Source organism: Euprymna scolopes, unplaced genomic scaffold, assembly GCF_053919585.1.
Source record: "Euprymna scolopes isolate OS-2025 unplaced genomic scaffold, ASM5391958v1 sca147, whole genome shotgun sequence".
Taxonomy (NCBI): Eukaryota; Metazoa; Mollusca; class Cephalopoda; order Sepiida; family Sepiolidae; genus Euprymna; species Euprymna scolopes.
In genome coordinates this window covers 20001-32500 of record NW_027633155.1, presented here as the reverse complement: position 1 = coordinate 32500, position 12500 = coordinate 20001, and the positions used below count along the sequence as shown (strand labels likewise).

Here is a 12500-nt window from a genome sequence, read left to right as displayed (position 1 = left end):
GAGAACTCTTCCCGGGGCTCCCGGCGACGTCTCCGGGCTCGCTTGCGTCACCGCGGTTTCGCCCGGGAAGCGACGGGCGCCGCCGACATCGCTGCCGACAGCGTCGCCACCCCCGGGCCCTCTCCGAGTCCGGGTTCGGGAATATTAACCCGATTCCCTTTCGACGGGAGGCCGGCCGCTTTTTTTTTGTTTGGGCTTTTGATTCGATTCGATTCGATTCGCTTTCCTTTCACCTTTCATAACGGATCCGGCGCCTTTCGGGAAGACTTTCGCCCGCGTCTTAGGACCGACTGACCCGTGCTCGACCGCCGTTGGCACGGAACCCTTCTCCACTTCGGTCTTCGAAGGTCTCGTTCGAATATTTGCTACTACCACCGAGATCTGCACCCGCGGTCGGCTCCACCCGGGCTCGCGCCCTAGGCTTCCGTGCTCGCCGCGGCGCCCTCCTACTCGTCGCGGCATCGTTTCGGCGCGAAAGTTCATCGCTCCTCGCCGCGACGGTCCGGCATCGGTCCGTCGCTCCAGCGCCATCCATTTTCGGGGCCGGTCGATTCGGCAGGTGAGTTGTTACACACTCCTTAGCGGATTCCGACTTCCGTGGCCACCGTCCTGCTGTCTATATCGACCGACACCCTTTCGGGGATCTCATGGGCGTCGCGTTAGGCACCTTAGCCGGACGTTTGGTTCATCCCACAGCGCCAGTTCTGCTTACCAAAAGTGGCCCACTTGGCACTCGCATTCGAGGTGACCAACCGCCCAGCGAAGCGTGCTGGCGGCGGCGGCCGGATGGGTCGGCTCCGTCGTTCGGGAGAGTCGGCCCGTTCCACCCGTTCCGAGTTCGAGAGTAGGTCGAGGCCGTGAACGGCCCCGGGGCCTCCAATCGTTCGCTTTACCGGATGGAATTGCGACGATCGAGCGCCAGCTATCCTGAGGGAAACTTCGGAGGGAACCAGCTACTAGACGGCTCGATTGGTCTTTCGCCCCTACACCCGGTTCCGACGATCGATTTGCACGTCAGAGGCGCTTCGGACTTCCACCAGAGTTTCCTCTGGCTTCATCCCGACCGGGCGTGGATCGCCATCTTTCGGGTCCCTGGTCGCTCGCTACGCCAGAGTCGGCCGAGTCGTACTCGGAAAAAGGGGAAACCGACCCGGGGGTGATGCGCCCGCGCGCAGCGCCTAAACTCGACGACAAAATAGGACTAGTTCAAGCCGCGGGATCTCACCGATGGGCGGAAGGAGGATATGGAAGCTGGCGCCCGGCAATTCCCCTTTTTGGATGATGCGCCGGTCCCCTCTCGGGGAGGAGGGAAAAACAACCGCACGTCAGCCACGAGCCTTCCCTCTCCTATCTCTCTCGGGAAGAGAGAAAAAAGGAAAAGTTGCGGGCACCGCAGCAGCGACGGCGGAAGGCCGAAAACGCCGCGCCGGCGGGATCGGGCACGGCTCGGAGGCGGGTGAGGCGAGGAGAAGACGACGGCACGAGACCGACGACACCCCCCGACGACCCCCGGACGACTTTGCCACGACACCTCTCCCGATCGACGCCCTCCTACACGCTCTCTCGCTTTCGCTTCGCCTTCGGGGTTAGTCAGAGGTGGCCCCTACGACTCGCGAACGGCCAGGACTCCTCGGTCCGTGTTTCAAGACGGGTCGGGTGGGTTGCCGATGCACGTCGCTGACCCGGGGTGGCGGGCGGCTCGAGTAAAAAAGCGTCGCCGAGCGACCTCTCCGGAAACGGAAACGGGCGCGGGCGGGGTTGCCCCCGACAAGAACCCGAAACGTCGGCGAGGTGCGTGACGGCGAGGCCGCGCCAGTCCTATCCCGCCTCTCATCGCGCACGCGCCCGAGACGGTGGGGCGCCTAAGGAGCGACACACAGAGTGCGTCGCCCGCACGCGACTTCCGGCGGGATCAAAACGGACCGGCTCGCCACGTGTAACGGATCGTGTCAGATTTCCTCCGTTCCCGGCAGAAAGGGGCAGTTACGTTCGCGGGCCCGACGGCCGGTGGCCCCCGACTTCACAAGGTGGGAAGACGGGGGTTTTCAGGGTGATGAAACGCCTGCCGCCTACGGAAAAAAACCCGCGTGTTCGACCTGCACGCCGGGAACGGGTCGCGACGACGGACCGGAGGGGAAGTGCGTCCGGTGCCGGCCGCGCGGAGGTCGCGCCGAAGCGCCCGCGCCATGATTACGCCGAGCGATGATGAAGGGGACGGGTGCAGCGGAGTCGCGCGCGGAGGGAGCAGGAGGAAAGAAGAAGCGGCGGCGACGGATGCGGCGGGTTAGGGCCCGGCGGCAGCAGCGATCGAGAGGACGAGTCCCCTCCGTCGCAGCCAACCGACGCAGCCACCTACCGACGCCGCGGTCGTCACCACGTTTCCCTTCCCGCTATCCACGCGGCCCGTCTCCTTCGTCGGCGACGCGGGCACAAAAGCTGGAACCGCGGGGAACGAGTCCCCCGCGGACACGACGAACGACGACCTGTGCCGCGACGGCCTCTCTTTCAAGAACACACATCGAGTTTGGGCTCGAGCCTAGGCAGCACCGGACTGAGTCCCCCCGCGATCGCGGTGAGCGGTCCCACCCGTTTACCCCTGGGCGGTTTCACGTTCTCTTGAACTCTCTCTCCAAAGTTCTTTTCAACTTTCCCTCACGGTACTTGTCGACTATCGGACTCGTCCCGGTATTTAGCCTTGGATGGAGCTTACCACCCGATTTGGGCTGCGTTCCCAAGCAACCCGACTCTCGGATCGAAGGCCGTCGCTCGCCGTCCGCACCGAATGGGCCTGGCACCCGCCGCGGGCGGCCCCGATCGAGGGAACTCCGAACTATGCGAGACGAAAACGAACGGCTGCCTTCGACCCATGCGCCACACGTCCCGAAGCCTTTAACTTGCGACGGGATTCGGCGTTGGGCTTCTCCCGGTTCACTCGCCGTTACTAAGGGAATCCCGGTTGGTTTCTTTTCCTCCGCTTAGCGATATGCTTAAGTTCAGCGGGTCGTCTCGTCCGAGCCGAGGGCGGCGGTTTTTAGTAGAGTGTGGTGTTTGGAGGAGAGGAATCTCGATCGGTACCCTCCGTGTGACGACGGCTGGCCGATATAGCGCCCGTCCGACCGAAAATGAAGAAGCCAACAATTAAAAAAAAGCGTGGGTCCTCCCCATCCGACGTTGCGTTGCCTACGACGCGGCCACCTTTTTACGGTGCGACGGCCGTGCTCGTCGCGCTGCTCGAGGCGTCGCTGAGAGACACCTTCATGAGGCAGAGAGCGAGACGAGCAGGCGGCGCTTACGTCGGCAGTCGGTTAGGTCGGTACTTTTTTTTTGGTCTCCCTTCGGCTGCTTTCGGACAGACTCCTCCTGCTCCTCCTCCACAGTGTTTCTTCACGCGGTCGAAAAGGGAAAAGACTCCGCGGTCTGCCAGCGGGAGACGAAGGAGGAGGCCGGAGAGGGTTTTAAAAAAAAAAAAGACATTGAAAGGAGTCAATTCTTTTTTTATTTTTCTTCCCCCTCGTCACTCGCTCCTGCGACGTCCCGGTTACCACCGTGCCGAGGACCGGGCGGGCACGGGGACGGCAAGATGTCGTTTCGTTAACGGAGAAAGACATGTAACGTTCCGCCTCTCGACCGGACGTGGCCCCGAGACAAGGGATCTCGGGGCCGCAATGTGCGTTCGAGGTGTCGATGTTCACTGAGTCCTGCAATTCGCATCAGTTATCGCGGCTGGCCGCGCTCTTCATCGACGGACGAGCCGAGTGATCCCCCGTCCAGGGTTCAGCACTTGGTTTTTTTATATTAGTTTTTGTTTATATAGATTTAGTAGTGTGCGAGGAGGTCTGTGCGAGGAGGCGTGACGGCATTGCAATGTCGCGAGTAGTTTGTTTTTTTAGCTAGCGGCGGTGGCACAGCGGCTGCAAAAAAACAAAAAAAACGATAAAGCGGCGACAAGGCAAAGAAGAAGCGGCCATCACTTGCGGTGGGCGAAAAAACAAACAGGTGGTAAGACGCGGAAGCAAGCAAGAAGAGCTGGGGCTTTAAAAACCTCCGCGTCACCACAAATCTATCTCTCGCTCCGCCTTTTATAGGTTTGTTTGCGCGCATTCGAGGCGTTGACGCCGACAGACAGAGGAGGTAGGCCGGAAAACAACAAACCAGTCTCGAACGGGAAAACGGTAATGATCCTTCCGCAGGTTCACCTACGGAAACCTTGTTACGACTTTTACTTCCTCTAAACGATCGGGTTCGGTCGTCTTCTCCAGGCATCGAACGCCGAGGCGTAGATGCACGAGTGTCGTGACGGACACGTCGCGCACTGCCCGGCGGCGTCGTCGGCCAGATCCGAGGACCTCACCGGACCGTTCGATCGGTAGTAGCGACGGGCGGTGTGTACAAAGGGCAGGGACGTGATCGACGCGGGCTGTTGACCCGCGCCTACCGGGAATTCCTCGTTCACGGGGTTGGTTACAGGCCCCGATCCCTATCACGGGAGGTGGTTCAGAGGTTTCCCAACCCTCTCGGGCCGGGGCGAAGTCCCCGCTGATACCTCCAGTGTAGCGCGCGTGCGGCCCCGGACATCTAAGGGCATCACAGACCTGTTATCGCTCCGCCTCGTGTGGCTTTCTGCCACCCGTCCCTCTAAGAAGTGCGTGAGAAAACCGACCCGGACCCGAGCGCCACGGAGGACGCCGAGCCCGCCGTAAAAATCACTGACATCGGCGCACTAGTTAGCAGGCCGGAGTCTCGTTCGTTATCGGAATCAACCAGACGGATCGCTCCACCAACTAAGAACGGCCATGCACCACCACCCACCGAATCGAGAAAGAGCTATCGATCTGTCAATCCTACCGGTGTCCGGACCGGGTGAGTTTTCCCGTGTTGAGTCAAATTAAGCCGCAGGCTCCACTCCTGGTGGTGCCCTTCCGTCAATTCCTTTAAGTTTCAGCTTTGCAACCATACTCCCCCCGGAACCGAACTCTGGTTTCCCGCAGGCTACCCGCCGGGTCATGGAAGCGAACGCCGGCGGATCGCCGGTCGGCATCGTTTACGGTCGGAACTACGACGGTATCTGATCGTCTTCGAACCTCCGACTTTCGCTCTTGATCGAGGAAAACGTGCTTGCCACACGCCATCGCTGCAGTTCGTCTTGCGACGATCCAAGAATTTCACCTCTAACGTCGCAATACGAGTGGCCCCGACCGCTCCCTTCGATCATTGCCTCGCCGTAGACGGAGACCGACAGACGTAGACGAGGCCCTCTTCCATCATTCCATGCTTATCGTATGCAAGCTTGAACAGCCCGCTCTGAGCACTCTAATTTTTTCAAAGTGAACGTACCGGCCGCCGCGGACACTCGGTTAAGAGCACCCTTGGAGGAGAAACCGCCGACCGCAACACGCGCGCAGACAAGACACGAAGCAGGGACTCGGAGCGGACCGGGGGGTTCAAAAAAAAAGAGGAACGCGCGGAAAGGGAGAGGGAGAGAAGCGCGGGGGTCAGAGTGCGGGGATGCGAATGAACGCACCCAAACACACACACGTAGCACCCCCCCGTTAGACTACTCCCGGAACCGAACCGACGACCACTTGTTTTTTTTTTTCCCGGATCCCGATCACGACCTCCTCGTCCACCTCGCCGGCAGGACCGCGTGGCGGGTATGCTAGCGGTTGACACCGGCGGAAAGGGCCGGGAATGCGAACGGACGACCAAAGTCAACGACGGACGATGGCGCCGCCGCCCCGGGGCCGCTTGCGCGACCACGAACCCGAGTTCGGACTACGAGCTTTTTAACCGCAACAACTTTAATATACGCTACCGGAGCTGGAATTACCGCGGCTGCTGGCACCAGACTTGCCCTCCGGTTGGTCCTCGTTAACGGATTTGAAGTGTACTCATTCCGATCGCGGGGCCTCGACAGAGTCCCGCGTCGTTATTTTTCGTCACTACCTCCCCGTGCCGGGAGTGGGTAATTTGCGCGCCTGCTGCCTTCCTTGGATGTGGTAGCCGTTTCGCATGCTCCCTCTCCGGAATCGAACCCCGATTCCCCGTTACCCGTAGTAACCACGGTAGGCACTTAACCGACCGTCGACAGTTGATAGGGCGGACCCTCGAGAGACCCGTCGCCGGGCGTGAAAGCTCGTGCGATCGACCAGTGAGTTATCCAGAGTCACCAAAGCGGAGCGCGCCGCCCTATGAGCCCCGCCACCGAACGGACCCGCGAGCGGGAACGCCGACGACGGGAGGACGGAATGACGCGCATCGGTCTCAGTCTAATATGTAGCGCCGCGACCCGGAACGGCCGACGCGGGTGCCAGCGCGCGAGGCGTGGCGACGACGGCGCGCGCCGACCGATCGCGGCCTGTGTCACATGTATTAGCTCTAGAATTGCCACAGTTATCCATCGCCTCCGAGGAGGAATACGGTCCCGAGGATTAGGTCCGGTTCCTGAGCCATTCGCGGTTTCGCCCGTTCTAATGCGTGGCGTGAACTTACACTTGCATGGCTTAAGCTTTGAGACAAGCATATGACTACTGGCAGGATCAACCAGGTATCGTTGGAATTTGGGACTTTGTTTCGACAGAACGACAGACCGACCGACCGACCGACCGACATAAGACAGACAACTACAACGACGGGCACGTGTTTATTTATTTTTCGAGGGGGTTCGCCGTCAGAAGAAGCGCGCTGCCCGCGCTGATGGCCTCTTTTTTGTTTCTCCCCTGACTTGGACCGAGACCGAGACTCAAAGAACGAAAGCGACCAACGTCGACAACAACAACGACAACGGCACCCTTGACAGCGATACATACGACAAACGACAAGCAGCACGACGGCAGTGCACACGGACATCGAGGGTCAAGGTGCAGACTGAACTCGCCGAGGTCGTCGTCATCGTGGTCGCCATCGATTCCGTCTCGTCGTCGTCGTCGTCAACGTCCACGTCACAGCCGGCCGAGAAGAGAGAACAGACGACAGCGTCGACAACAACAACATCGACAACGGCACCCTTGACAGCGATACATACGACAAACGACAAACAGCACGACGGCAGTGCACACGGACATCGGAGGTCAAGGTGCAGACTGGAATCGTCGAGGTCGTCGTCATCGTGGTCGCCATCGATGCCGTCTCGTCGTCGTCGTCGTCGTCTTCGTCGTCGTCGTCGTCATCAACGTACCAACCGACCGAGACGAGAGAGCAAGCAACAACGTCGACAACAACAACGACAACGGCACCCTTGACAGCGATACATACGACAAACGACAAACAGCACGACGGCAGTGCACACGGACATCGGAGGTCAAGGTGCAGACTGAACTCGTCGAGGTCGTCGTCATCGTGGTCGCCATCGATGCCGTCTCGTCGTCGTCGTCGTCTCCGTCGTCGTCGTCGTCGTCGCCAACGTCAACGTCAACATCACAGCCGTCATCGGGGAGGAGCTGGACCAGGGCAGCGGCGGCGTAAATTTTCCCGTCACCTTCGTCGTCGCCTTCGTCGACCGACCGACCGACCGGCGTCGTGTTCGTGCTCGGAAAACCGAGGAGAGACAACGTGCACATGGCGCGTTCTCGCAAGCGGCTCCTCGGTCCGATTTTTTTGGGCGGCTTTTTCGAGCTTTTTTTTTTTTTTCTCACCCTTTCGTCCGTGCGACGGCGAACGTTAGGGGAAAAAAAAAAAAAAAAAAAAAACGACAACAACGCGGCGGACCGGGCGAACAACATCGTCGACACACACGACATTGACGACCGGTCCCCCTTTTCACAATCGCATCGAGATAAAAACGAACGAGTCCGATTCGAGCACCGAGTCGCGAGCGGGAGGACTGTCGGTGCAAGTATCGATCACTGACGTGAGCGCTTCGCCGGACAGAGGATGGCTCATCCGGCAGCCGTGCAAATCGACGGTATGGGAAGAACGAACAAGAAGAGCAACGACTTGATCGGCGGCTTGGGAACTGCGGACGGTGAAAACGGGTTAATCGACTGCGACCACGACTGCTCGATCGATCTTCTTTGGCGCTAACAAAGGTGGAGGTGGCGCAAGAAGGGACTAGCGCTATCACCGTCCACGTATCAGAAGATGCGGCGGCAGACGTCGACGCTTATGCGTTGTCGGACGAGAAGTCGCTGCAGCACGTGTACCGCGAGCGGGACGTCCAAGGTTTTGCCAGACGGAAAGAAATCGGGTGTCAGCGAACGTTCACACGGCTGTGAGATCGGACGCTGACAGGAGTAGGAGGCGGCAGGCAGGCGGCGGTTACGGCGGCGGCGCCTGCTGCTGCTCATCCTCCTGTTTGCTGCGGCGACTTCCAGGACGGGAGAGCATCGAACAACGTACGTATGGTTACAAGGGGATCAGGATCTACATAGTGCATCCCCCGCGGCTATTTTTGTTTGTTTGTTCGCTCGTTCGTTAATTCGTTCGTTCGTTCGTTCGTTCGTTACAATGTACGTTTTTCCGTTCGACGGCGGCAGAGAGCGGCGGCGTTTCTCCCTAATCCGGAGGATTTATCGGTCGCACAGCGATGGGTCGTTCGGCCGATCATCGAAAGATTCGCAGGTAGTGGTTGAATGGCAGAACGGCAGCAACAACAGCGGCGGCTGAGAGCGGCGAACGCTGAGGCGGAAGCAGAAGCTGCAGCAAACGTATCGGCTAAACATGGTGGACATAGATATGGCTGACGACGCGGGTACCACGACGACTATGGAACCAGGAAAAGGAGCCGTTAGTTGTTCCAACATATCGTTCGACACGTCGAGCAGCCCTAGGTCCACGGAGAAGCACACACACGTACCACGTATTATAACCTAACGACGATGAGCGGGCGCACGGTTGGCAGGAACGAAGGCGGCGGATCAAAACAAGTTGGAGCGCGGCGACAGCGATAACGGTGACAGCCCTAGGCGGCGGAGATGCCACTTTCTGACGCCTTTGCGACAAGCCCGTAGAGACGTTCCGGACCACCACGAGGCAAAGAGTCGCTGCTCCGACGAACCGACACACCAAAGTGTGCTTCCTACCGAACATGTTTTATAAAACTTTCAAACTGGAAAACCCCAGAAATGGTGTTGGTATTCGTCCAGACCCACCTCCGACACCTGAAAATGGTGGTCAAAAAAAACGTCGATTATACGAAGCGACATTTCTGGTCGGCGATTTTCCAGTTTTTACGCCTACTGCCACATGGGGATGTCGGTAGGCGTCGCAAAGTGCCTTCTCGACGCCTAGGCACACCAGGACTTTGTCATTTTTTTCCCCCTCGACATTCCTGGTCCGGTCTATTCCGATTTTACACCTACCGCCATGTGGGGGTGGCAGTAGGCGTCGAAAAGTGCCTTCTCGACCGCTAGCGACACCACTACTTTATCGAGCTCTGGAGGCCCGCACACCGACCCGGGGGCCGCGGAGTCGACCCCGGGGGCCTCCTGGCGTCGCCGCCGCTCACTTGGACGCCTTCCGCAACCTGTGGTCCCGCTCGGGGCCGCCGGGAGCCTCGCCGACCTGACCGGTGTCGGTAGGCGTCTGGAAGCGCCCGGCCGACCTGGACGAGGTCCCCCTGGCCCCCGGGGGACACCCCTTAGTTGGATGGGGGGTGCTGTCCCGGGCACACATGCAACCCGCGGCCGCCTACCGACAGCCCCCTTCGCTCGATCGCTACTCCTTTCCAACATATGTCGGAGAAGCCGGGCGGTTGTGAAACCCCAGAAATGGTGTTGGTATTCGTCCAGACCCACCTCCGACACCTGAAAAATGGTGGTCAAAAAAAACGTCGATTATACGAAGCGACATTTCTGGTCGGCGATTTTCCAGTTTTGCGCCTACCGCCATGTGGGGGTGGCAGTAGGCGTCGAAAAGTGCCTTCTCGACCGCTAGCGACACCACTACTTTATCGAGCTCTGGAGGCCCGCACACCGACCCGGGGGCCGCGGAGTCGACCCCGGGGGCCTCCTGGCGTCGCCGCCGCTCACTTGGACGCCTTCCGCAACCTGTGGTCCCGCTCGGGGCCGCCGGGAGCCTCGCCGACCTGACCGGTGTCGGTAGGCGTCTGGAAGCGCCCGGCCGACCTGGACGAGGTCCCCCTGGCCCCCGGGGGACACCCCTTAGTTGGATGGGGGTGCTGTCCCGGGCACACATGCAACCCGCGGCCGCCTACCGACAGCCCCCTTCGCTCGATCGCTACTCCTTTCCAACATATGTCGGAGAAGCCGGGCGGTTGTGAAACCCCAGAAATGGTGTTGGTATTCGTCCAGACCCACCTCCGACACCTGAAAATGGTGGTCAAAAAAAACGTCGATTATACGAAGCGACATTTTCTGGTCGGCGATTTTTCCAGTTTTGCGCCTACCGCCATGTGGGGGTGGCAGTAGGCGTCGAAAAGTGCCTTCTCGACCGCTAGCGACACCACTACTTTATCGAGCTCTGGAGGCCCCGCACACCGACCCGGGGGCCGCGGAGTCGACCCCGGGGGCCTCCTGGCGTCGCCGCCGCTCACTTGGACGCCTTCCGCAACCTGTGGTCCCGCTCGGGGCCGCCGGGAGCCTCGCCGACCTGACCGGTGTCGGTAGGCGTCTGGAAGCGCCCGGCCGACCTGGACGAGGTCCCCCTGGCCCCCGGGGGACACCCCTTAGTTGGATGGGGGTGCTGTCCCGGGCACACATGCAACCCGCGGCCGCCTACCGACAGCCCCCTTCGCTCGATCGCTACTCCTTTCCAACATATGTCGGAGAAGCCGGGCGGTTGTGAAACCCCAGAAATGGTGTTGGTATTCGTCCAGACCCACCTCCGACACCTGAAAATGGTGGTCAAAAAAAACGTCGATTATACGAAGCGACATTTCTGGTCGGCGATTTTCCAGTTTTGCGCCTACCGCCATGTGGGGGTGGCAGTAGGCGTCGAAAAGTGCCTTCTCGACCGCTAGCGACACCACTACTTTATCGAGCTCTGGAGGCCCGCACACCGACCCGGGGGCCGCGGAGTCGACCCCGGGGGCCTCCTGGCGTCGCCGCCGCTCACTTGGACGCCTTCCGCAACCTGTGGTCCCGCTCGGGGCCGCCGGGAGCCTCGCCGACCTGACCGGTGTCGGTAGGCGTCTGGAAGCGCCCGGCCGACCTGGACGAGGTCCCCCTGGCCCCCGGGGGACACCCCTTAGTTGGATGGGGGTGCTGTCCCGGGCACACATGCAACCCGCGGCCGCCTACCGACAGCCCCCTTCGCTCGATCGCTACTCCTTTCCAACATATGTCGGAGAAGCCGGGCGGTTGTGAAACCCCAGAAATGGTGTTGGTATTCGTCCAGACCCACCTCCGACACCTGAAAATGGTGGTCAAAAAAAACGTCGATTATACGAAGCGACATTTCTGGTCGGCGATTTTCCAGTTTTGCGCCTACCGCCATGTGGGGGTGGCAGTAGGCGTCGAAAAGTGCCTTCTCGACCGCTAGCGACACCACTACTTTATCGAGCTCTGGAGGCCCGCACACCGACCCGGGGGCCGCGGAGTCGACCCCGGGGGCCTCCTGGCGTCCGCCCGCCGCTCACTTGGACGCCTTCCGCAACCTGTGGTCCCGCTCGGGGCCGCCGGGAGCCTCGCCGACCTGACCGGTGTCGGTAGGCGTCTGGAAGCGCCCGGCCGACCTGGACGAGGTCCCCCTGGCCCCCGGGGGACACCCCTTAGTTGGATGGGGGTGCTGTCCCGGGCACACATGCAACCCGCGGCCCGCCTACCGACAGCCCCCTTCGCTCGATCGCTACTCCTTTCCAACATATGTCGGAGAAGCCGGGCGGTTGTGAAACCCCAGAAATGGTGTTGGTATTCGTCCAGACCCACCTCCGACACCTGAAAATGGTGGTCAAAAAAAAAACGTCGATTATACGAAGCGACATTTCTGGTCGGCGATTTTCCAGTTTTGCGCCTACCGCCATGTGGGGGTGGCAGTAGGCGTCGAAAAGTGCCTTCTCGACCGCTAGCGACACCACTACTTTATCGAGCTCTGGAGGCCCGCACACCGACCCGGGGGCCGCGGAGTCGACCCCGGGGGCCTCCTGGCGTCGCCGCCGCTCACTTGGACGCCTTCCGCAACCTGTGGTCCCGCTCGGGGCCGCCGGGAGCCTCGCCGACCTGACCGGTGTCGGTAGGCGTCTGGAAGCGCCCGGCCGACCTGGGACGAGGTCCCCCTGGCCCCCGGGGGACACCCCTTAGTTGGATGGGGGTGCTGTCCCGGGCACACATGCAACCCGCGGCCGCCTACCGACAGCCCCCTTCGCTCGATCGCTACTCCTTTCCAACATATGTCGGAGAAGCCGGGCGGTTGTGAAACCCCAGAAATGGTGTTGGTATTCGTCCAGACCCCACCTCCGACACCTGAAAAATGGTGGTCAAAAAAAAACGTCGATTATACGAAGCGACATTTTCTGGTCGGCGATTTTCCAGTTTTGCGCCTACCGCCATGTGGGGGGTGGCAGTAGGCGTCGAAAAGTGCCTTCTCGACCGCTAGCGACACCACTA

At 60.6% G+C, this 12500-nt stretch overlaps 2 non-coding genes and 1 pseudogene across 2 annotated transcripts in view; all 3 read right to left on the bottom strand.

Annotated features, from left to right (window-relative positions):
• The window catches only part of LOC145273735 (large subunit ribosomal RNA), a 5724-nt gene extending 2700 nt beyond the window's left edge, over positions 1 to 3024 (bottom strand). Inside the window, exon 1 of the ribosomal RNA XR_013866506.1 lies at positions 1 to 3024. This exon is cut by the window's left edge and continues 2700 nt beyond it. This is a non-coding gene — a ribosomal RNA (large subunit ribosomal RNA).
• A 593-nt stretch (positions 3025 to 3617) lies between these two features.
• On the bottom strand, positions 3618 to 3775 carry LOC145273734 (5.8S ribosomal RNA). The gene has a single exon (XR_013866505.1). It is a non-coding gene; the product is annotated as a 5.8S ribosomal RNA (ribosomal RNA).
• Positions 3776 to 4173: 398 nt separating this feature from the next.
• On the bottom strand, positions 4174 to 6547 carry LOC145273729 (small subunit ribosomal RNA; annotated as a pseudogene).
• Between the last annotated feature and the right edge of the window lie 5953 nt (positions 6548 to 12500).